Genomic DNA, 24446 nt, shown 5'->3' on the forward strand with positions numbered 1-24446 from the left:
CTACCCACTTTGGCCTCCCAAATTGCTGGGATTACAGGTGTGAGCCACTGCGCCCAGCCTAATTTTTCTTTTAAAAATATTTTTATTGGCCGGGCACAGTGGCTCACGCCTGTAATCCCAGCACTTTGGGAGGCCTAGGTGGGCGGATCATGAGGTCAGGAGTTCGAGACCAGTGTGGCCAACATGACGAAACCCTGTGTCTACTAAAAATACAAAAATCAGCTGAGCATGGTGGCACATGCCTGTAATCCCAGCTACTTGGGAGGCTGAGGCAGGAGAATCACTTGAACCCAGGAGGGAGAGATTACAGTGAGCCGAGATCACACCACTCCACTCCAGCCTGGCAACACAGAGAGACTCCATCTCAAAAAAAAAAATTTTTTTTTTTTATGAGAACCAAGATACATTCGTAAAAATATACATAATTTCGCTGGAAACCAAGAGTTAAAGTGGCTCACGCCTGTAATCCCAGCACTTTAGGAGGCTGAGGCAGGTGGATCACTTAAGGGCAGGAGTTCGAGACCAGCCTGGCCAACAGGGTGAAACCCCATCTCTTTTTTTTTTTTTTTTTTTTGAGACAGAGTCTCGCTGTCTCTCCCAGTCTGGAGTGCAGTGGCACAATCTTGGCTCACTGAAAGCTCCGCCTCCCAGCTTCACGCCATTCTCCTGCCTCAGCCTCCCGAGTAGCTGGGACTACAGGCGCCTGCCACCAGGCCCGGCTAATTTTTTGTATTTTTAGTAGAGACGGGGTTTCACCGTGTTAGCCAGGATGGTCTCGATCTCCTGACCTCATGATCCACCCGCCTCGGCCTCCCAAAGTGCTGGGATTACAGGCGTGAGCCACCGTGCCCAGCGAAACCCCATCTCTACTAAAATACAAAAATTAGCCGGCCGTGGTGGCCCATGTCTGTAATCCCAGCTACTTGGGAGGCTGAGGCAGGAGAATTGCTTGAACCTGGGCAGCTGAGGTTGCAGTGAGCCTAGATCACGATCAGGCCATTGCACTCCAGCCTGGGCAACAGAATGAGACTCTGTCTCAAAAAAATAAAATAATAAAAAGTTACATAATTTAAAGAATAGTTACAAAGAAATTACAAAGTTTAGTTATGCATAAAAATTATATTGTATCCATAGTAAATTGAAGACTTATTATAAAATTATAGTTACACATAACTATCATCTAGATCAAGAAAGAAATAGAATATTACCAGGATCCCAGGACTCTAGAAGTGTATCTTTCTCATACCTCCTCCCTATGTTAGGGATAACTATTGTCCCAATTATTTATTTATTTATTTTGAGATGGAGTTTTGCTCTTGTTGCCCATTCTGGAATGCAGTGGCGTGATCTCGGCTCACTGCAACCTCTGCTTCCTGGGTTCAAGCGATTCTCCTGCCTCAGCCTCCCAAGTAGCTTGGAATACAGGCGCCTGCCACCATGGCTGTCTAATTTTTTCTATTTTTAGTAGAGACGGGGTTACACCATGTTGGCCAGGCTGGTCTCAAACTCCTGACCTGAGGTAATCTGCCCGCCTCGGCCTCCCAAAGTGCTGGGATTACAGGCATGAGCCACCGCGCCCGGCCCTATTGTCCCAATTTTTGTGATAATGCTTTTCTTGTCTTCATAGTTTGCCCTGATCTATGCATCTATAAATAATATAGTTCACTTTTGCCTGGTTTTGAGCTCTGTAAATGGGATGATACTGTATGCATTCTACTGAGTCTTTCTAGTTTGCATTATTATGTTTGTGAGATTCTTCCACGTTGTAGATATAGTTTTTCTTTTCTTTTTTTTTTTTAATGGTAATTTTGGCTGGGCACGGTAGCTCACTTCTGTAATCCCAGCACTTTGGGAGGCTGAGGAAGCAAGATCTCTTGAGGCCAGGAATTCAAGACCAGTCTGGCAACAATGGGAGACTTGTCTCTATAAAAAATTAAAAAAATTAGTTGAGTATGATGGCATGTACCTGTAGTTCCAGATTCTCCAGAGGCTGAGGCAGGAGGATCACTTGAGCTTAGGAGTTTGAGGCTGCAGTGAACTATGATTGTGCCACTGTACTCCAGCCTGAGTGACAGAGCAAGACCTTGTCTCTAAAAAAAAAATTTTTTAAGTTGTTTTTCTTAACCTCTTAACAGAGTTTTACATGTATAGTACCACATAGCCACAATGTTGTACGGCAGATCTCTAGAATGCATTCATTTTGCAATACTGAAACTTTATACTTTTTGATTAACAACTCCCCATTTCCTGAAAGCCCTGCCCTGGTAACCACTGTGCCCCTTTTGCTTCTATGAGTTTGCCTATTTTAGATACCTCATTGCAGTGGAATCATGTAGTGTCTGTCCTGTGACTGGCTTATTTCACTTTGCATAATGGCTTCAGGGTTCATCTGTGTCATCTCATGTTGCAGGATTTTTTTTAAAAAAATTTTATTATTTCATTTAATTGTATTGTATTTTATTATTTTTCAGACAGGGTCTTGCTCAGCTATCCAGGCTGGATTGCAGTAGAATGATCATAGCTCACTGCAGCCTTGAACTCCTGGGCTCAAGTGATCCTTCTGCCTCAGCCTCCCGAGAAGGTGAGACTACAGGAGGGTATCACCATGCCTGGCTAACTTTTTTATTTTTTGTAGATACCGGGACTCTCTATGTTGCCTAGGCTGGTCTCAAACTCCTGGGCTCGAGCGATAGTCCTGTCTTTGCTTCCCAAAGTGCTGGGATTACAAGCATGAGCCACTGCATCTAGTCGATTTTTTTCTTTTTAAAGGCTGAATATTTCATTCTATGTGTATACCAGTGTAAAGAAAACTCCATTTCCTCTCTACTCTGTACCCATATAATAATTCTTCACTTCTGTCACCAAATGTGTGGTTTTTTTCCCCACAATAGTTCAGTTCTTTAGCAGACACTGGGTGTCCTACATTTAGCTCGCTCAGTTCTGACACTAACTGCCAGGAGTTAGTGCAGACCCCATATGTTAAGTCCTCCTTGTCCACCCCCATTCCAGACCCCCCACTTCAGACTACAATCACAAGTGGTAAGTCCTCCACATTCAGCTCACAGAACAGTTTCCTTACTAGATTATCAGCTTATTATAAACAACTCAGAAGCAGCCAGCTGGAAGAAATGCACAGGACGAGGTATGTGGGAAGGGGTGTGGCACTTCCATGCCCTCTCCAGGCACACCAGCCTCCCACCGTCTCTACATGTTCTCACCAACCTAGAAGCTCCCTGAGCCCTATCCTTCTGGGTTTTTATGTAGGCCTCCTTACCTAGACATGATTGATTAAATAATTGGCCATTGGTGATTAAGTCACTTCCCAGCCCCTTTGTCCTCCCCAGAGGAAGTTTTGTTTTGTTTTTTGAGAAGGAGTCTCACTCTGTCGCCCAGGCTGGAGTGCAGTGGTGTGATCTTGGCTCACTGTAACCTCTACCTGCTGGGTCAAGAGATTCTCATGTCTCAGCCTCCTGAATAGCTGGGATTATAGGCGTGCACCATCATGCCTGGCTAATTTTTGTATTTTTAGTAGAGATAGTGTTTTGCCATGTTGGCCGGGATGGTCTCCAATTCCTGACCTCAGGTGATCTGCCCATCTCGGCCTCCCAAGGTGCTGGGATTACAAGCATAAGCCACCACGCCCGGCCCCCAGAGGAAGGTTTTATTGAATTAATTACGAACTGATAGGTCAAAGGCAAATTGCCTTACTGTGTAATATTAAATTGTTTTCAAAAGTGCTTGCACTCCCACCAATGTATTAGATTTTCCATTGCTCATTGCATGCTGGCTAATACTTCATATTATATATGTTTTTATTTTCCAATCTGGTATATTCATGTATAGTAGTATTTTCAGGTAGCATTAATTTCTCTAATTATTAGTGAAGATGAGTACTTTGATGTGTTTATGGGCTATTTCCTCTTTTTTACCGTCCCTTTTTTTTTTTTTTTTTTTTTTTGAGACAGAGTCTCGCTCTTTCGCCCAGGCTGGAGTGCAGTGGCGCCATCTCGACTCACTGCAAGCTCCGCCTCCCGGCTTCACGCCATTCTCCTGCCTCAGCCTCCCAAGTAGCTGGGACTACAGGCTCCCGCCACCATGCCCAGCTAATTTTTTTTTTGGATTTTTTTAGTAGAGACGGGGTTTCACCGTGTTAGCCAGGGTGGTCTCAATCTCCTGACCTCGTGATTCACCTGCGTCGGCCTCCCAAAGTACTGGGATTACAGGCGTGAGCCACCGCGGCCAGACTGCAGTCCCTTTTTAACTTTTCTGTCTTCTCTATTGAGTTGTCTCTGTTTTATGTACATATAAACATATTTATATATAGTTATCTACATTTTTATATAGACATGTCTATATAAAATACATTTTATATAGACATTTTATATTTTATATACATTTTATATAGACATTTTATATTTACATATGTATAGCAAATATCTTCTACTGTGGCTTTTTAAGTGGATTTAACATAATTTTAGTCAACAGTTGTTTTCATTTTTACATTTCTTGGCCAGGCGTGGTGGCTTACGCCTGTAATCCCAGCACTTTGGGAGGCCGAGGCGGGCGGATCACGAGGTCAGGAGATCGAGACCATCCTGGCTAATACGGTGAAACCCCATCTCTACTAAAAATACAAAAAATTAGCTGGGGGTTGTGGTGGGCGCCTGTAGTCCCAGCTACTCGGGAGGTTGAGGCAGGAGAATCGCTTGAACCCGGGAGGTGGAGCTTGCACTGAGCCAAGATCGTGCCACTGCACTCCAGCCTGGGCGACAGAGCGAGACCCCATCTCAAAAAAAAAAAAACCAAACAAAAACAAAAAAACATTTCTTTAAATTGACATAATTGTACCCCAACAATTTATGGGGTACATAGTGATATTTTGATACATATACTGTATAATGATCAGATCAGGGTAATTAGCGTATCTATCATCTTAAAACATTTATGATTTCTTTGTGTTGGGAGCATTCAGTATCCTCCTTCTAGCTATTTGAAACTGTATAGTACATTATTTTTAACTGTAGTCATCCTGTAGTGCTACAGAACACCAGAACTTATTCTTCCCATCTAGCTGTAATTTTGTATTCTTTTCTTTCTTTTTTTTTTTTTTTGAGACGGAGTTTCACTCTTGTTGCCCAGGCTGGAGTGTAATGACACGATCTCGGCTCACTGCAACCTCTGCCTTCTGGGTTCAAGCAATTCTCCTACCTCAGCCTCCCAAGTAGCTGGGATTACAGGCATGCGCCACCACGCCTGGCTAATTTTGCATTTTTAGTAGAGACGGGGTTTCTCCATGTTGGTCAGACTGAGCTCAAACTCCTGACCTCAGGTGATCCACACGCGTCAGCCTCCCAAAGTGCTGGGATTACAGGCATGAGCCACTACACCCAGCCAATTTTGTATTCTTTAACAAATCTCCCCCTACGCCTTTCCCCCTACCCTTCCCAGCTTCTAGTGTCCTCTGTTCTAGGTTTTACTTCTATGAGAACAACAATTTTTAGGTTCCACATATGAGTGAGAACATGTGGTGTTTAACTTTCTGTTCTTTATTCCACTTAACATAATGTCCTCAGGTTCCATGTTGCTGTGAATAACAGGATTTTATTCTTTTTTATGGCTGAATAGTATTCTGTGGTGTATATGTACTATATTTTTTATGTTTTTTTAATTCATTCATCGCTTGTTGAACACCTTGGTTGATTCCATATCTTGGCTATTGTGAATAGTGCTGCAGTAAGCATGGGGGTGCAAATGTCTCTTTGATATACTGACATCTTTTCTTTTGGATAAGTGCTCAGTAGTGGGTTTGCTGAATCATATGGTAGGTCTATTTGTAGTTATTTGAGGAACTTCCATACTGTTCTCCATAGTGGCTGTACTAGTTTATATTCTCACTAGCAGTGGAAGTGTAAGAGTTCTGTTTTCTCTGCATCCTCACCAGCATTTGTTATTTTCTGTCTTTTTGATAATAGCTATCTTAACTGGGGTAGGATGATACTTCATTGTGTTTTGTTTTGTTTTGTTTTTAATTTTTAAAATTTTTTATAGAGGCGGAGTCTTGCCATGTTGCCCAAGCTGGTCCTGAACTCCTGGCCTCAAGCAATCCTCCCGCCTCAGCCTCCTAAAGTGCTAGGATTCAAGGCATGAGCCACTGTGCCTGGCCCTAATTGTGGTTTTGATTTGCACTATTTTTTTAACATCTTTTATTGTGAATTATTGTATGTTATATTTCATAGATATAACTTGTACATCAATGAGCTAATATAGTAGGCCTACAACTGTTACCTTCAGAAAAGCCTGCTTGCAAAATTGGTCCCTGGCTGTGTCTGGGAACTTGGCTTTTGAAACCTTTCCTACACTGATCAGGTTGTTTTGCCCACTGTAGCCACTAATACCTGTTTTCCTTCGGGGAGTCTGAAGTTTTGTTGGGAGGAAGGTGCCTAAGTGACCAGCCCTCAATAAAACCCCTAGATTCGGAGTCTCTAACCAGCTTCTTTTGGGCAGAAACATTGCACACACATAGCTGCATTTTCACTGAGAGAGCGTGTACTTTCTCAGGAATTAGAGAGCACTGGAAGCCTGCACATGAATTCCTACAGACACTACCTGATGTGTTTTTTTTCCCTTGCTGATCTGGCTGTGTATCCTTAAAGTGCTGATGATACAATAAATGTTAGCTGTGAGTACAATTGTACGCTGAGTCCTATGAGTTCTTCTAGCAAAGTATTGAACTTAGCTATTAAGTTCCAGAAAAAAAAAAAAAGCTGGAATTTTGATTAGAAATGCATCAAGTTATAGATGACTTTGGGGAGAATTAGCATCTCAATATTGTCTTCCAATGTGAATATGGTTCATATGATCGTTTCCTCCCTCGACTTCTCTTAACGACTTACAATTTTCTTTTCTTTTTCTGAGACAGGGTCTTGCTCTCTCACCCAGGCTAGAGCAAGTGGTGCAATCACAGCTTACTGCAGCCTCAACCTCCTGGGCTCAGGTGATCCTTCCACCTCAGCCTCCTAAGTAGCTGGGACCATAGGCACGTGCCACCATGACCAACAAATATTTGTATTTTTGTAGAGACAGGGTTTTGCTGTGTTGCCCAGGCTGCTCTCAAACTCCTGGGCTCAAGTGATCTGCCCACCTTGGCCTCCCAAAGTGCTGGGATTATAGGCATGAGCCACTGTGCCTGGCCCAATTTTCTGAATAGATATCAAGGACATAATTTGTTAGATGTATTTTTAGGTATTTAATATTTTCTTTAAATTTTTTTTTTTTTTTTTTTTTTGTGACAGGGTCTCACTCTGTCACCCAGACTGAAGTGCAGTGGCGTGATCTCAGCTCACCGCAACCCCCGCCTTCCAGGCTCAAGCGATTTTCGTGCCTCAGCCTCCCGGGTAGTTGGGATTATAGGCACGTGCCACTACTGCCACCACGCTCAGCTAATTTTTGTATATTTAGTAGAGACGGGGTTTCACCATGTTGGCCAGGCTGGTCTCGAACTCCTGACCTCAAATGATCCACCCGCCTTGGCCTCCCAAAGTGCTGAGATTACAGGCATGAGCCACTGCACCCGGCCGGGTATTTAAATTTTTGATGTCATCTTAAATAAGTTTTCTGACATTTTATTTTTTGTTTATTGGTGATATAGAAAAACTATTTATTTTTGTATATTGACCTTGTCTCCAGCAGTCTTCCTAAACACACTGTCTTAGTTTTCTATAGCTGCTGTAATAAATTACCATAAACTTAGTGGCTTAAAACAACATAGAGGCCGGGAACATTGGCTCATGCCTGTAATCTCAGCAATTTGGGAGGCCGAGGTGGGAGTATCACGGGAGCCCAGAAATTCGAGACCAGCCTGGGCAACACAGTGAGTCCCTGTCTCTGTTTAAAAATAACGACAACACATGGTGGCTCACACCTGTAATCCCAGCGCTTTGAGAGGCCGAGGCGGGCAGGTCGCCTGAGGTCAGGAGTTTGAGACTAGCCTGGCCAACATGGTGAAACTCCATCTCTACTAAAAATACAAAAATTAGCCAGGCATGGTGGTACGCGCTTGTAATCCCAGCTACTCAGGAGGCTGAGGCAGGAGAATTGCTTGAGCCCAGGAGACGGAGGTTGCAGTTTGCTGAGATCGCGCCACTGTATTCCAGCCTGGGCAACAAGAGAGAAACTCAGTTTCAAAATAAATAAACAAAAAAAAAAAAACATAGATTTATTATCTTATAGTTGTGTAGTTCAGAAGTCTGAATGGGTTTCACTGGGCTAAAGACAAGGTGTTGGCAGGCCGAGTTCCTTTCTGGAGGCCCAAGGGCAGAATCCATTTCCTTCCCCTTTTCAGCTTTTAGAGACTATTCGTATTCCTTGACTCTTGGCTTTCCTCCTCCATTATCAAAACCAGCAACTTTGAGTCCTCCTGAAGTTGCCATCTTTCTGGTCTGTCATCTTATTTCCTCTTCCACTTAAAAAGACACTTGTGATTACGTTGGGTCCATCTGGTTAGTCCAGGATAATCTTCCTATTTTAAGGTCAGCTTATTAGCAGTCTTAATTCCGTATGACAGTAATTCACCTTTGTCATGCAGGCAAGCATCTTCACAACATCCAAGGATCAGGATATAGACATCTTCGGATGGATGGGGAGATGGGGATAGTGGTGGTGGTCACATTATTTTGCCTCCTGTATTCACTTAAGATTTTTTTTTTTTTTTTTTTTTTTGAGACGAAGTCTCGCTCTATTGCCCAGGCTGGAGTGCAGTGGCGTGATCTCGGCTCACTGCAACCTCCACCTCCCGGGTTCAAGCAATTCTCCTGCCTCAGCCTCCCAAGTAGCTGGGACTACAGGCACGCACCACCATGACCACCTAATTTTTTTCTTATTTCTTATTTTTAGTAGATACGGGGTTTCACTATGTTGGCCAGGCTGATCTCGAACTCCTAACCTCGTGATCCACCCACCTTGGCCTCCCAAAGTGCTGGGATTACAGGCTTGAGCCACTGCATCCAGCCAAGAATGTTAATAATTTAATCTGAAGATTCTTTTAGATGTTCCACACACAAAATTGTAGCCTTTGTGAATATTAATGATTTTACATCTTTCCAGTTAACACGCCTTTTATTTATTGTTCATGCTCTACTGCTCTGGCTTGGACTTCCAGTGTATATCGGATAAAAGTGTTGATAGTGGGCATTCTGGAATTGTTCCTGATCTAAAAAGAAAACTTCCTAAATTTCACCTTACTATATTCTCTCTGTCAGGTTATAGAAGTTCCTTTCTATTCCTGTTTGATAAGAGTTGTGTTTTTTTTTGTTTTTTTTGAGATGGAGTCTTGCTCTGTCACCCAGGCTGGGGTACAGTGGCGCGATCTTGGCCCACTGCAACTTCCGCCTCCCGGTTCAAGTGATTCTCCTGTCTCAGCCTTCCAAGTAGCTGAGACTAGAGGCTGCGCCACCGCGCCCAGCTAATTTTTGTATTTTAGGTAGAGACGGGGTTTCACCATATTGGCCAGACTGGTCTCGAACTCCTGACCTTGTGATCTGCCCGTCTCAGCCTCCCAAAGTGCTGGGATTACAGGCATGAGCCACCATGCCCGGCGTGATAAGAGTTTTCATTATGAATGGATTTCACCGTGAATGGATGTTTGATTTTATCATATGCTTATTCTAGAAGTCTTGAGACAATGATATGATTGTTCAGCTTTAATGTTGTGGTCAGTTATATTAATTGATTTTTAAATGTTGAACCACTTCTGAGTCATTTTTTAGACAACACAACTTGGTCTCGGTATTTTTTATTTTGTTTATTTATTTATCCTTTTAGACAGGGTCTCACTCTATTACCCAGGCTGGAGTGCAGTAGCGTGACTTCAGCTCACTGCAACCTTGATCTCCCAAGTCATCCTTCCATCTCAGCTTCCCAAGTAGCTGAGACTATAGGCAAGTGTCACCATGCCCAGTTAATTTTTATAAATTTTTGTGGAGATGAGATTTAATCATACTGCCCAGTCTGGTCTTGAAATCCTGGGCTCAAGCAATCCTCCTGCCTTGGCCTCCAAAAGCTCTGGGATTATAGGTGTGAGTCACCATGCCCGTGGCTCTTGGTATATTTTATACATGCCTAGGTTTACTTTGCTAACATATTGTTTGGGACTTTTGCATCTACATTTATGAAAAAGAATTAGCCTGGAATTTTTCACTGATGAGCTGCCCTTGCAGGACTTAGTATCAGAGTTATGCTAGCCTCACAGAATGAGTTGGGGAGTTGGTTCTTTCTATATTTTCGAATCACTTATGTAAAACTGGAATATTTTACTACCATAAGTGCTTAGAAGAACTCACCTGCGCCACTCTGGTCTTGATGCTATCTTTGTGGGTAGATTTTTGACCATCAATAGGACTTCTTTAATGGTTATAAGGCTATTAGGTTTTCTGTTTATTTTTGAGTGAGTTTTGATAAGTTAATTTTTAAGGAATGTGTCCATCTCGTCTAAATTTTAAAATTCATTGATGCAAAGTTGTTCATAACAACCTAATGTTATCTTTTAATGTCTATAGCATATGTAGTTAAATCTCGTCTTTTAATCTCTTCTTTTTATGTCTTTTCACAGAACAAACTTGGTTTATTGATCCTCTCTATTATATATCTATTATTTTTTACTCTTAAAAAATTTTTTTTAATCTATTTATTTATTTATTTTGAGACCGGTTTATGAAACTGGCTAATTTTTGTATTTTTGGTAGAGATGGGGTTTCACCATGTTGCCAAGGCTGGTCTTGAACTCCTGGCCTCAAGCGATCCACCTGCCTTGGCCTCCCAAAGTGCTGAGATTACAGGCATGAGCCACTGCGTCTGACCCTCTTGTCTTTAAAACTTCCTCCTTTCTATTTTCATCAGGCTTATTTTTTCAGTTTCTTTCTTTTCTAATAATTAGGGTCATCCATTTTCTTGTAACTACTTCTTTAGTTGCATATTACATATTTTTATGTGTAGACTTCCATTATTCAGTTTAAAGTATATTTGAATACTCACTATGATATCTTACTTGACTGATGGCTTATTCACAAGTATGGTTCTTGATTTTCAATACAAAGGGATTTTCTAGATCTCATTTTCTTTATTTTGAAGTTTTAAAAATCTACAGAAAAAAAAACCTACAGAAAAGTTGAAGAATTAGTGCAGTATATCATCTTCCCAAGTAAACAATTTACATTCATAAAAATAGTTCATATATTAGGTAACAAGGAAAACATTAGTAATTTCATAAAGTAGAAATATTATAATTATGATCACCATGCAACAAAACTAGAAATTAAAAATGAAATTTATAAAAAAGCAGAAAGGCCCTTCCATCTGGAAAACTGAAAACAACTATTGGATGTAAGGAAAATAGAAACTGAAATAAAGGATTTCTGAAAATTAACTAAATGAAAAAACAGCATATCAGATTCTAAAAAAAAAAAAAAAGGTAAGGCACAAGTCAGGGGAAAATTTATAATCTTCAGTACATATTATAAATGAAGAAAGGGAAATAATGCAGTGAATTCGAATCTTAGAAAGTTAGGAAAAGAAAAACAAGTAAATCAAAGGAAAGCACAAGAGAATAAATAATAAAGATAAAAAGAGAAATTAGTACGAGAACAGAAAAACATCTGATTCAAAAATTAAGATTTTTATCCTGGCTGGGCACGGTGGCTCACGCCAGTAATCCCAGTACTTTGGGAGGCCGAAGCAGGCAGATCACGAGGTCAGGAGATCAAGACTATCCTGTCCAACACGGTGAAACCCCATCTCTACTAAATACAAAAACTTAGCCAGGCGTGGTGGCATGCGCCTGTAATCCCAGCTACTCAGGAGGCTGCGGCAGGAGAATTGCTTGAACCTGGAAGGCAGAGTTTGCAGTGAGCCAAGATCGTGCCACTGCACTCCAGCCTGGGCAACAGAGTGAGACTCTGTTTCAAAAAAATTAAAAAAAAAGATATGAATTGTTTAATGAAGCAAATAAATTAACCTAATAGAAATTACAAATATACAGAGTAAGAAATGGTAAGTGGTAAGTAACCATTGACACGGGATAGTTTTTATAACAGGATTAATTTGCGTACCTTTACGTAAACAAATTTGAAAACTAAAATGAAATGGATAATTATGTGTGAAAATAGAGTTTACCAAAATTGACTCAAGTAGATGTTGGAAGTTAAACAGCTCAATTTCCATTGAATAAGTTTTTAAAGTTATGAAATAACTATCTCACTGAAAAATAAAAAACATGAGGTCCAAATGGTTTAACAGGAAAATTCTACTACATTTATGAAGTCGAAATAATCATAATGCTAAATAAATTGTTTTAGAACATAGAAAAGAAGGAAAACTTCCAAATTCTTTATTTTCTAAATGGCTTGGTATTGTAAATGCTGATTTAGTTGTCTGTCTCCAGTTGTTGAAGGGCTAAAGTGAAATAAGGTAAAACATCTTAAAACACTGTTTAGTTCTTAGACCCTCTTTTTTAAAGTAGCTTTATTAATATAGACTGCACATATTTAAAGTATACAATTTGTTCAGTTTTGACATACATACATCATCACCATAATTCAGTTAATGAACATATCCATCACTCTCAAAAGTTTCCTCATCCCCCTTAATTCTGCCTTCTTGCTCTCTTCTTGCCAGTCAACCACTTATCTGGTTTCTGTCACTGTAGAATAATTAGCATGTTCTAGGACTTTTAAGAAATGTAATAATACAGTATGTATTCTTTTGTATCTCACTTCTTTTACACAGCATAATTATTTTATATCGGTTTTTATGAAGCAAGTATAAAACAAATATTTAACATACAAATTAAAGGTAGTACAAAGAAAATTACAGATGAATATTATGTATAAAAATTATGTAAAAGTTCTAAATAAAATACTACCAAACAGAACAGAATCCAGCACTCTATTACAAAAATATTAGCTCATCACCAAGATGTGTACAGGAATGCAAAGATGGTTTAACATTAGAATCATCAATGTAATTCACCATATTAATTAACCTATTAATTATATGAGAACTGTCATATAATTACTTTTATATATGCTGAAAAAGCCTTTGACAAGATTCAACACCAATATATCGTAAAAACTCTTAAGAAATTATATTATAATCAATACTTCTTTTTTTTTTTTTTTTTGAGACAGAGTCTCACCCTGTCACCCAGGCTGAAGTGCAGTAGCATGACCTCAGCTCACTGCAACCTCCACCTCCCAGGTTCAAGCCATTCTCCTGCCTCAGCCTCCCAAGTCGCTGGGATTACAGGCGCCCACCACCACACCTGGCTAATTTTTGTATTTTTAGTAGAGATGGGGTTTCACCATCTTGGCCAGGCTGGTCTCAAACTCCTGACCTCAGGTGATCTGCCCACCTCGGCCTCCCAAAGTGCTGGGATTACAGATGTGAGCCACCATGCCCGGCCAATCAATACTTCTTAATGATGGTATTCTCTCTCTCTCTCTCTCTCTCTCTTTCTGTCACACACACACACACACACACTTTATTCCTAAATCCCGTATTTTATCTAATAGGAAAATACTAGAGGCATTTTTACTAAGATTGAGAAAAAGACAGATACTCACCGACTCCACTTGTATTTAACATTGTACTGGGGGCTTAGCCAATGCAGTTAGATAAATCAATTAGAGGCGCAAGATTTGGAAAATAAAAAGTAATATTGTCCCTACTTGCAGGTGATATGGTAGTGTATCTGGAATACTGCAGAAAATCAATAGTGAAACTAACTAAAACAGAAAAGGAATTTTATAAGAATATGCAAAAATCAGTAGTCTTCATATACACAAGAAGTTTGAATATATAATGAAGAGTAAAATCCCATTTACAGCAACAAGATAAAGAGAAAATATTTAGGAATTGAAAAACATGTAAAACCTAGGTAAAGAAATCTTTAAAACACTTCTGAATAACAAAAATAGCCTTAAACAAATGAAATCGTTTGTTCAAGGATAGGACAACAACATCATAAAAGTGCCAGTTATACCTAAGTTAATATATAAATTTAATGCAATCTCAATATAAATATCAACAGGGTTTTTTTCTGGCACTAGACAAGTTGATTCTAAAGTTCATATAGAAAAATAAACATATAAGAATAGGAAAACAGAAGAGCTACAAAGAGAAAGTAGACTTCCAGATATTGTAACATATTGCAAAGCTTCTATCATGAAAATATTGTGGTATAGACCAATGGTATAGAATAGAAAGTCAAGAATTAGTCTCCTAAACACATAAAGAAATTTAGTGTATGATAAAGGTGGTTCTGAAATTATTAGGGCAGAGATGGACTCTTTAATAAATAGTGCTGGGACAACTTGTTAGCCACTTGAAAAAACAAAATTATATCTATACTTTATATCAGACACAGGAATAAACTCCAAATGAACCAGAAATCTAATTTTTTTTTAATTACCTACTAGAAGAATACATAGATGAGTTTTCTGTAACCTGGATGTGGAGAAGGGCAATAAAAGAGGGGAAAAAATTGGCTACATTGAAAAGCAAATTCTTGATTACAAAAATGAAAAACACCATAAGCAAATTTAAAAGATAGATGAGAAACCAGGAAAAAAATATGCAAAATACGTTTTAAAGACCTACTATCCCTAGTCTAAATTGAGAGAAAAAAATACTAAAATTTGGTTTAAAAGGCAGAATACATGAGCAGATACAATTTTTAAAAAAGATTCAAAAACCATCCTTAAATATATGAAGAAAATATTCAATTTCGCCTAAATAGGAAGTGTAAATTTAAAGCTGCACTGAAATACCATTTCTCACCTATCAGCTCTGCACTAATTAGAAAGCTTCACAAGAAGCCCCATTGGTGAGGCTGTGAGGAATGCAAAATTGTAAAACCCCCTTTGAGGGAGAAGTTGGCAATCCAGCAGACTACACCTGCATTTGCCCTTTGACCCAGCCGTTCCACTTGTAGGAATATTCCCTAAAGATACATTTTCTTTTCTTTCTTTCCTTTTTTTTTTTTGAGACAGGATCTTGCTCTGTTGCCCAGGCTGAAGTGCAGTAGTGTGATCTTGGCTCACTGCAGCCTCAAACTCCCAGGCTCAATTGATCCCACCTTGGCCTCTGGAGTAGCTGGGACCACAAGTGCATGCCACCACGCCTTACTGATTTAAAAAATTTTTTTTATAGAGACGGAGTCTCACCATATTGCCCAGGCTGGTCTTGAACTCCTGGACTCAAGCAGTCCTGTCTCCACCTCCCAAATTGCTGGGGTGACAGGTGTGAGCCACCATGCCCGGCCTTACATTTTCAGCAGTAGGGAAATATGAATGCACGAAGTTATTTGTTGCAGCATTATTTGTAATTGTAAAATATCGGAGAATACTTTAAATGTCCGTACAGGAAATTTGTTGATAAATATCTACACAACGGAGTACTGTACGGCTGTAAAGAAGAATGAGGAAAATCTTTACAAACGGGTATAGAGTGATTTCTAACATATGAATGGAAAGTGTACATACAGTGTGATATTTTTTATGTAAAAAAAGGGAAAATATGAGACTCTAATGTCTGCTTATTTTGCAAAAAGAAAAACAGGAAAGATAAATCAGAAATTATTGAAATTGATAACCCACAGGAGGTAGATGGCAAAGGATGGAGAGGGAAGAACACTTCTCTGTGGGGAAAAACAGTCTTTTATGTAGTTTTAACTTTTAGAACTATGTAAATGTCTTATATATTCAAAAATCAAGTCCACAAGAACAGTACAAACACAAACTAATCTATTTCAAATGATGAATGTAATCACCCTGAAGGTGAGGTGGGAGTGACCAATCAAGTAACTTTTGAATATAGCACTTTAATTATGTACCCTTAATCTAAAGAAAGAAATGCAACTGAATTTTGAACTCTTCCTAGTAGGTTTTTTTTTAATGACAGGAGTGTAGCAATTTGAAATTACTTCCTATAGTTTCAGATTGAATAAATGAATAAATATATGATGGGTTTTTTTCTGAATTTTAAGATAGATGGATAGATCAATGGATGTATAGATGTAGATACAGAAATAGATAGAAGTGTTTATATTTCCTAGATCTGTCTACTAAAAGGGCCTAGGAGCAATGATATGCAAGTAGCAGATCATATCTAATGGCCAGGTCTTAGATTTTAAAGATTTTTCCTCATTAAAATAAATGAAGGCTGTTTGGGGAGATGGTGATTCTATGGCTGAAGCAGGGAAAGTACACGAAGACCATGAATGTTGTGCCAGGTAATAAGAAAGTGCCTGATGGGAACACTTTAAAGGACAGAGGAACCAATGGATTAAAGAAGAAAACAAGAGACATTAGAGTATATCTTGAGACAAAGGAAAATGAAAACACAACATGCCAAAACTCATGGAATACAGTGAAAGCAGTACTAGAAAGGAAATTTATAGCTACAAATGCTTACATTAAAAAAGAAAGATCTGAAATCAATAACTTAACTTTACACTTAAAGGAACAGTAAAAAGAACAAACCAAACCCAAAGCTAGCAGAAACAAGGAAATAATAAATATTAGGGCAGAGATAAACAAAACAGAGACTAGAAAAGCAGTAGAGAAATTGACAAAACAGAATTGATTCTTTGAAATGATAAAAAAATTGATAAAACTTTAGCCAAATGGACTAAGAAAAAATAAGACAAATTACTAAAATCAGAAGTGAACAAGGGGACATTATAACTGATTTACAGAAGTAAAAAGATTTATAAGAGAATATTGTGAGCAAATGTATGCCAACAAATTTGATAACATAAATGAAATGGATAAATTCCTCAAAACACATAACCACCAATACAGAATCATGAAGAAACAGAAAATCTGAACAGACCTATAACTAGTAAGGAGATTGAGTTAGTAATCACGAATCACCCAACAAAGAAAAGCTCAGGGCCAGATGGCCTCACTGGTCATTTCTAACCAATATTTAAAGAATTAACCCCAATTTTCCTCAAACTCTTCCAATTAATGATATATTTGATAAAGGGTTAATACCCAGAATATATAAAGAACTCCTCAGCACTTTGGGAGGCTGCCGGGATGGGAGAATTTCTTGGGCCTAGGAGTTGGAGACCAGCCTAGACAACATGGCGAAACCCTGGCTCTACAAAAAATTTAAAAATTTGCCAGGTGTGGTGGTATTCTGCTGTGGTCCCAGCTACTCAGGAGGCTGAGGTGGGAGGATCACTTGAGCCCGGGAGGTTGAGGCAGCCATGAGCTGTTGCACTCCAGCCTGGGTGACAGAGTGAAACCCCGTCTCAAAAAAAAAAAAAAAAAAAAAAAAACTTATACAGCTCAACAAGTAACCCATTTAGAAAATGGAGAAAGGACTTGAATAGACACTTCACCAAAGAAGATATACAAATGGCCAATAAGCAAATGAAAAGATGCCTATTATCACTAATCATTAGAGAAAGGCAAATCAAAACCAGGAGATAAGACCTCACACCTGTTAGAATGCCTGTTATAAAACAAAACAAAACAACCAGAAAATAACAAGTGTTGCTGAGGATGTGGAGAAATTAGGATGTGGAAAAATGGGAAGCCCTGTGCATTATTTATAGCAATGTGAAATGGTGCAACCACTGTGGAAAACAGTGTGGTGGTTCCTTAAAAATTAAAAATAAATTACCATGTGATTCAGCAATTCTCAAAAAGATATTTGTGCACCCATGTTCTTAACAGCATTATTCACAATAGCCAAAAGGTGGAAGCAACCCTAACGTCCTTGAATGGATAAGCAAATGTGGTATGTATCTACAGTTAGATATTATTCAGCCTTAAAAATGAAGGAGCGGCCAGGCGCGGTGGCTCACACTTGTAATCCCAGCACTTTGGGAGGCTGAGACAGGCAGATCACGAGGTCACGGGTTCAAGACCAGCCTGGCCAACATGGTGAAACCCCGTCTCTACTGAAAATACAAAACAGAAAAATTAGCCAGGCTTGACGGCAGGCACCTGTAATCCCAGCTACTCAGGAGGCTCGGGCAGGTGAATCATTTGAACCCGGGAGGCGGAGGTTGCAGTGAGCCGAGATTGCGCCACTGCACTCCAGCCTGGGCAACAGAGCAAGACTCCATCTCAAAAAATATTAATAATAATAAAGGAAGGAGCCTGGCATGGTGACTCACACCTGTAATCCCAGCTACTCCGGAGGCAGAGGTGGGAGGATCATTAGAGCTCAGGAGTTTGAGGCTGCAGCGAGCTCTGCACACAGGAAATTCTGACACGTGTCTCACAGCATAGATAAAGCTTGAGAACACTGTGCTGGGTGAAATAAGCCAGTCCCGAAAAGGCAAATACTGTATGATTCCACTTACAGTGTGAATACAGTATGATTCCCATACTGTATGAGTCTGCTGATGACAAACTATTGTTTTTTTGATAATCTGGAAGTGTCTTTATTTCTTGTGGCTTTTTAAATAACAGCTGTATTGTTTTTAAATTATTATTTGTTTATTTTTTTGAGACAGGGTCTTGCTCTGTTGCTCAGGCTAGAGTGCAGTGGTGCAATCACAGCTCACTGCAGCCTTGACTTCCTGATTGAGCAGTCCTCCCACCTCAGCTTCCCAAGTAGCTGGGACAACAGGCATGCACCATCATTCCTGGCTAATCTTTTGTATTTTTTGTAGAGATGGGGTTTCACCATATTGCCCAGGCTGATCTCCAACTCCTGGGCTCAAGCGATCCCCCCGCCTCAGCCTTCCAAAGGGCTGGGATTACAGGCATGAGCTACTGTGTCTGGCCTGAATGACAGGTCTGTTGAAATACATTACACATATAAAACTTACCCATTAAACTGTATAATCCAATGGCTTTGAGTATATTCACAGTTATGCAACCATCACCACAATCAATGTTGGAACATTTTCATCAGCCCACAGAGAAATTTGCATACCCCTTGCCATCATCCCCAAATCCTCTCATCTTTCCCAACCCTAGGCAATCACTAATCTACATTGTATCCATGGATATGCCTATTCTTATACATTTCATATAAATGGAATCATACACTATTTCATCTTTTGTGGCTGGATTCTTTCACTTAACATAATGGTTTCAAGGCTCATTATTGTAGCATTTATCAGTACTATATTTTTTTGTATGGCCAAATAACATTTTGTTGAATGGATATACACATTTATCCATTCATCACTTGATGGACATTTGAGTGGTTTCTGAATTTGGCTATTGTGAATAATGCTCCTGTGAACATTTGTATACAAGTATTTATTTTGAATACCCATTTTTCACTCTTTTGCATATATAGCTAGGAGTGAAATTGCTGGGTTACATGGTGATATGGTTTGCCTGTGTCCCCACTCAAATCTCATCTTGAATTGTGGCTCCCATAATCCCCACGTGTCATGGGAGGGACCTCGTGGGAGGTAATTGAATCATGGTTTTTTTCCCGTGCTGTTCTTGTGAGAGTGAATAAGTCTCACGAGAGCTGATGGTTTTATAAAGGGCAGTTCCCCTGCACACACTTTCTTGCCTGCCACCATATAAGATGTGCCTTTGCCCCTCCTTTGCCTTCTGCCATGATTGTGAGGCCTCCCCAGCCTTGTGGAACTGAGTCCATTAAACCTCTTTTTCTTTATAAATTACCCACTCTCAGGTATTTCTTCATAGCAGTATGAAAATGGACTAGAACATGTGGTGACTCTATGTTTCGTTTTTTGAGGTACTGCTTGACTGTTTTCCAAAGTGGCTGTGCCATTTTAGAATCCTACAAGCAGTGTATGAGGGTTCTGATTTCCCCACATCGTTGCCAACGCTTATCTGTTGCTTTTATTATAGCTACTTTTAAAAAATAACAGCTTTATTGAGATATAATTCGTATACCATGAAATTCACCTTTAAAAACCTAGTGTACAATTCACTGCCCTTGATTTGTGAAGGATATTTTTTCTGGGAAAAGAATTCTGGGTTATTTTCTATCAGCACATTGAAGATATCATTCCACTGTCTTTTGATTTTCATTTTTGCTAAAGAGAAATCAATTTTTTGTCCATATGGTACACTGATATATTTTGGTGTGGATTTCTTTTTATCCCTGCTTGGAATTTGTTGGCTTTCTCAAATCTGAAGGTTAGTGTCTTTAATTAATCCTGGAAAAGTCCCAGCTGTTATCTTTTCAAATAATAATTCTTCCCTATTTTCTTCTGGAACTCTGGCTATATTCATGTTAGACTTCCTTTCTCTGTCTTCCATGTCTCTTAACTTCTCATATTTTCCATCTGTTTTCTCTGTCTCTCTGTGTGCGCATCTATTAAGTCAAAAACTATGAAAGGTCTGAGATTTTACCCTACATTTATCCTACATTTATAGCTATATTTATCTTTAACCAATTTTCTGAAGTTCTAATTATCTATTGTTATGACTGATTTTCTTTGGATTGTGTTGGTATATAATCAAGTTGTCTACATGTAATGATAATCTCATCTCTTCTAGTATTTTCTTTTTCGAATATTTTTGCATTGGCAAGAGCATCCAATATAGGAGTGAAAATGAGAGAACAATATTGTTTTTGCTGTTGTTTTTAATGGATTCACCCGTAGTGTAAAATATATGGTATTTGTTGGTTCTAGATTTTAAATACTTGTAATTTTGTGTTTTAATGTGTTTGTTAGACATGGTTTGAGTTTTATTAGATGCCTTTTCAAAAATGCATTGATAATACATACTGTATGATTCTATATATATGAATCAAGAAGTTTAAGAAACCATGAACGAGGAGAACATATGACATAAAATTCTGTCAAAAATCTCTCTTTGTCTAGAAATTGTGTTTGATGTTTAATTTTATCAGAGAACAGAAAGTTGCTTGCCCCAGTGCCCCAGTTAAGGTAAAGCTGAGGTTCATAAATACCTCAACTTAAAAAAATACAAAAATTAGATTTTTTGATCATTCTTAGTTAGGCTCACCACCTTTGCCCTAGGGAAAGTAACTCCTCCCCTTTGAACAGTCACTGAGTGAGGCTTACAGAGCGAGGCTCTAGTTTTTCAGGAACCACCCCCTAAAATCTCCACTTTTAGCAGAAGACTGGAAACAGAAACATCTAAATGTTACTTGGCACTGAATGTCTTGGAGTAGTCTTTTTGGCAGTCTATCCCTTGATAGACTGAAATAGCCATCTTTGACAACAAAATGAATAAAAAGTAAGGTTTGACCTAGTCTTAATTTTGATAGATCCCCAACCAGTAACTTTAGTGTCACTTATTTCAAAGAAAAGGCACTCTTTTTTTCCACTATGTTTTTCTCCATCCCATGTCTCTCTCTCTCTTTCTCTTTTTTTTTTTTAAAGGTTTATTGTGTTTACTTTTATTCTTTTTTTTATTTTTGAGACAGAGTCTCTGTGGCCCAGGCTGGAGTGCAGTGGGGTGATCATGGCTCACTGAAACCTCGACCTCCCGGGCTCAAATGATTCTTCCCACCTCAGCCTCCTGAGTAACTGGGACTACAGGCACATGCCACCTCACTCAGCTAATTTTTGTGGTTTTTTGTAGAGACAGGTCTTACTTTGTTGTCCAGGCTGCTCTCCAACTCCTGGGCTCAAGCGATCCTCCCGCTTTGGCTTCCCAAAGTGCTAGTATTACAAGTGTGAGCAACCGTGCCCAGCCTATTTGAAAAATTCTTAATAGCCAGTTTTAAAGGTAATGCTTGAAGCTTACATTTCCTGTGACTTTTTTTTTTTTTTTTTAAGGAAAAACACAGGGTCTCACTGTCACCCCGGCTGGAGCAGTGGCACAGAATTGCTCACTGCAGCCTTGAACTCCTGGGCTCAAGGGATCCTCCCACCTCAGCCTCCCTGAGTAGCTGGGACTGTAGGTGTGTGCCACCACGCCTGGTTAAAGACAGGATCTCCCTATATTGCCCAGGCTAGTCTCAAACTCCTGGGCTCAAGCCATCCCCCCACCTCAGCCTCCCAAAGTGCTGGGATTATAGGTGTGAGCCACTGTTCCTGGCCTGCTTATTTATATTCTTTTGTAATGGCATGATAACTTCTTTCATATGTGTAGGAGAAAATTTTAATCATTTTCCAGATTGAACTTGTGATTCTTGTGGTCATTCTAATTCATAGGTTTATTTTTTTAGTTTCTGGGTGCTCATTGCACCCTTTATCACTGGTCTTTGTTATTGTGGATGAACAATTTTTCTCCTTTATCACTAGTCTTTGTTATTGTGGATGAACAATTTTTTTTTAAGAGGTGGGGTCTCACAGTGTTGCACAGGCTATAGTGCAGTAGCTGTTTACAGATGTGATCATAGTACACTACAGCCCTGAACTCCTGGGCTCATGCAATCCTCCTGCCTCAGTCTCCTGAGTAGCTGAGACTACAGGCATGTTGGTGAACAATTTTCTTTTTGTGTCAAACAATTGTATTGATATTTTAATGGAATATGTACAGAAGAGACACCCTTATGGTTCTTAGTACTCACCAACTTCTTTTTTTTTTTTTTTTTTTTGAGACGGAGTCTCGCTCTGTCGCCCAGGCTGCAGTGCAGTGGCACGATCTCAGCTCACTGCAAGCTCCGCCTCCCGGGTTCATGCCATTCTGCCTCAGCCTCCCGAGTAGCTGGGACTACAGGCGCCCGCCACCACGCCCGGCTAATTTTTTTGTGTGTTTAGTAGAGACAGGGTTTCACCGTGTTAGCCAGGATGGTCTCGATCTCCTGACCTCATGATCCGCCTGCCTCGGCCTCCCAAAGTGCTGGGATTACAGGCTTGAGCCACCCATGCCCGGCCAGTACTCACCAACTTCTTAAAAGCATTCCCACTGAGGATTTTGAGTAAGAAAATTATGTACTCATTACCATACTTCAGAATATGATTCTGGCTGGAGGGTGCTACCTCGTGAGGAATAACCAAAGAGCAATGCATTTTAAAAGCAGGAAGAGGTCCCTGGAGTTCAGGTTGACTGCATGCTAGCTGTGAATCCATAGCGTAATCACTACAGTTATAAAATAGTTAATCAAACAATTGTACTCCTGGGATGGCTAAATAAACATATAAAACCATGCTGTGGAGTAATGTAGGAAATCTCTTATTAAAATACCATGGCTAGTTTTGATCCAAAAATATGTAAGTTATGGAAGGAATGTGGGAAAAGGGTAAGTGATGATGCCATGGACCACTTTGTTCTGCTTAGTGTCATAAGACTGAAGATCTGTGTACCCCTGCCTCGTTGTCAGTAGTCTACTTTGCTGATGTTGAAATTCTGAGGGGGCAATAGTCTGACTTCACTCTTTATCACTTCATATTTATTCATGTGGGAAAGACTCCCACATTGTACAGCACCTTGGAGAGAGGACGCCTCAACAAAAGATCAATGCTTTTATTTATTAATTTATTTATTTTTTGAGACAGAGTCTAGCTCTGTCGCCAGGCTGGAGTGCAGTGGCACAATCTCGGTTCACTGCAACCTCTGCCTCCTGGGTTCAAGCAATTATCCTGCCTCAACTTCCCAAGTAACTGGGATTACAGGCACATGCCACCATGCCCAGCTAATTTTGTATTTTTAGTAGAGACAGGGTTTCACCATATTGGCCAGGTTGGTCTTGATCTCCTGACCTCATGATCCGCCTACCTCGGCCTCCCAAAGTGCTGGGATTACAGGCGTAAGCCACCGTGCCCAGCCAAGATCAATACTTTTAAACTGGATTCCAAATGGTGAGGTGCCCTAGGAAATGCAGAGATTAAGGTCTTAAAATATTCTCCATTAAAAAGAATCAGGAAAAAAAAAAAAAAAAAAGAATCCGGGAGGCTGGGCGTGGTGGCTCACACCTGCAATCCCAGCACTTTGGGAGGTGGAGGCAGGAGGATCCCTTGAGCACAGGAGTTTGAGGCTAGCCTGGGCAACATGGTGAAACCCCATCTCTACCAAAAACACAAAAAAATTAGTGGGGCATGGTGGTGTGCACCTGTGGTCCAGCTGTGTGGGAGGGTGAGGTGAGAGGAACCCTTGAGCTGAGGAGGTGGAGGCTGCAGTGAGTCACTACTGCACTCCAGCCTGGGCGACAAAGTGAGACCCTGTCTCAAAAAAGAAAAAGAAAACAAGAATTAGGGATGCTTGAGGAAATGGCCGATTCCAAATCTGGTGCAGAAAAATGCACAAAGTAAGCCTGGAACATCTTTTGAGAAGAAGGAAGCTCTCAATGACTCATAAGGTTAAGTCGTAAGGACTGAAGAGCCCGCCTGAAAAGGCTCCCACTGGCCAAACATCAATTAATTTGAGAATCAATAAGGATGATCACTGTATTGGATTGAAACACACCTAATATGTTTAATCCATGAGTTCATAATGATACTGAAAAAAAAATCATCACTATTTGAAGGTGGTGAAAGAATGAATATCATTTTTTATTTATTATTATTAATATATGTAAGG

The 24446-nt window shown here is 39.8% G+C and overlaps 1 protein-coding gene across 2 annotated transcripts in view; it reads left to right on the forward strand.

Annotated features, from left to right (window-relative positions):
- The window catches only part of BLM (BLM RecQ like helicase), a 101236-nt gene that overhangs the window by 4309 nt on the left and 72481 nt on the right, over positions 1-24446 (forward strand). Inside the window, exon 2 of one of the 2 annotated variants that reach the window (XM_054531879.2) lies at positions 2472-2581. The exons of the other annotated variant lie outside the window; for it this stretch is intronic. The gene's annotated coding sequence lies outside the window, so the exon portion shown is untranslated. The remainder of the gene's footprint in view (positions 1-2471; positions 2582-24446) is intronic. 2 annotated transcript variants of the gene reach the window in all.

This window comes from Pongo abelii, chromosome 16, assembly GCF_028885655.2.
Source record: "Pongo abelii isolate AG06213 chromosome 16, NHGRI_mPonAbe1-v2.0_pri, whole genome shotgun sequence".
NCBI classification, from domain to species: domain Eukaryota; kingdom Metazoa; phylum Chordata; class Mammalia; order Primates; family Hominidae; genus Pongo; species Pongo abelii.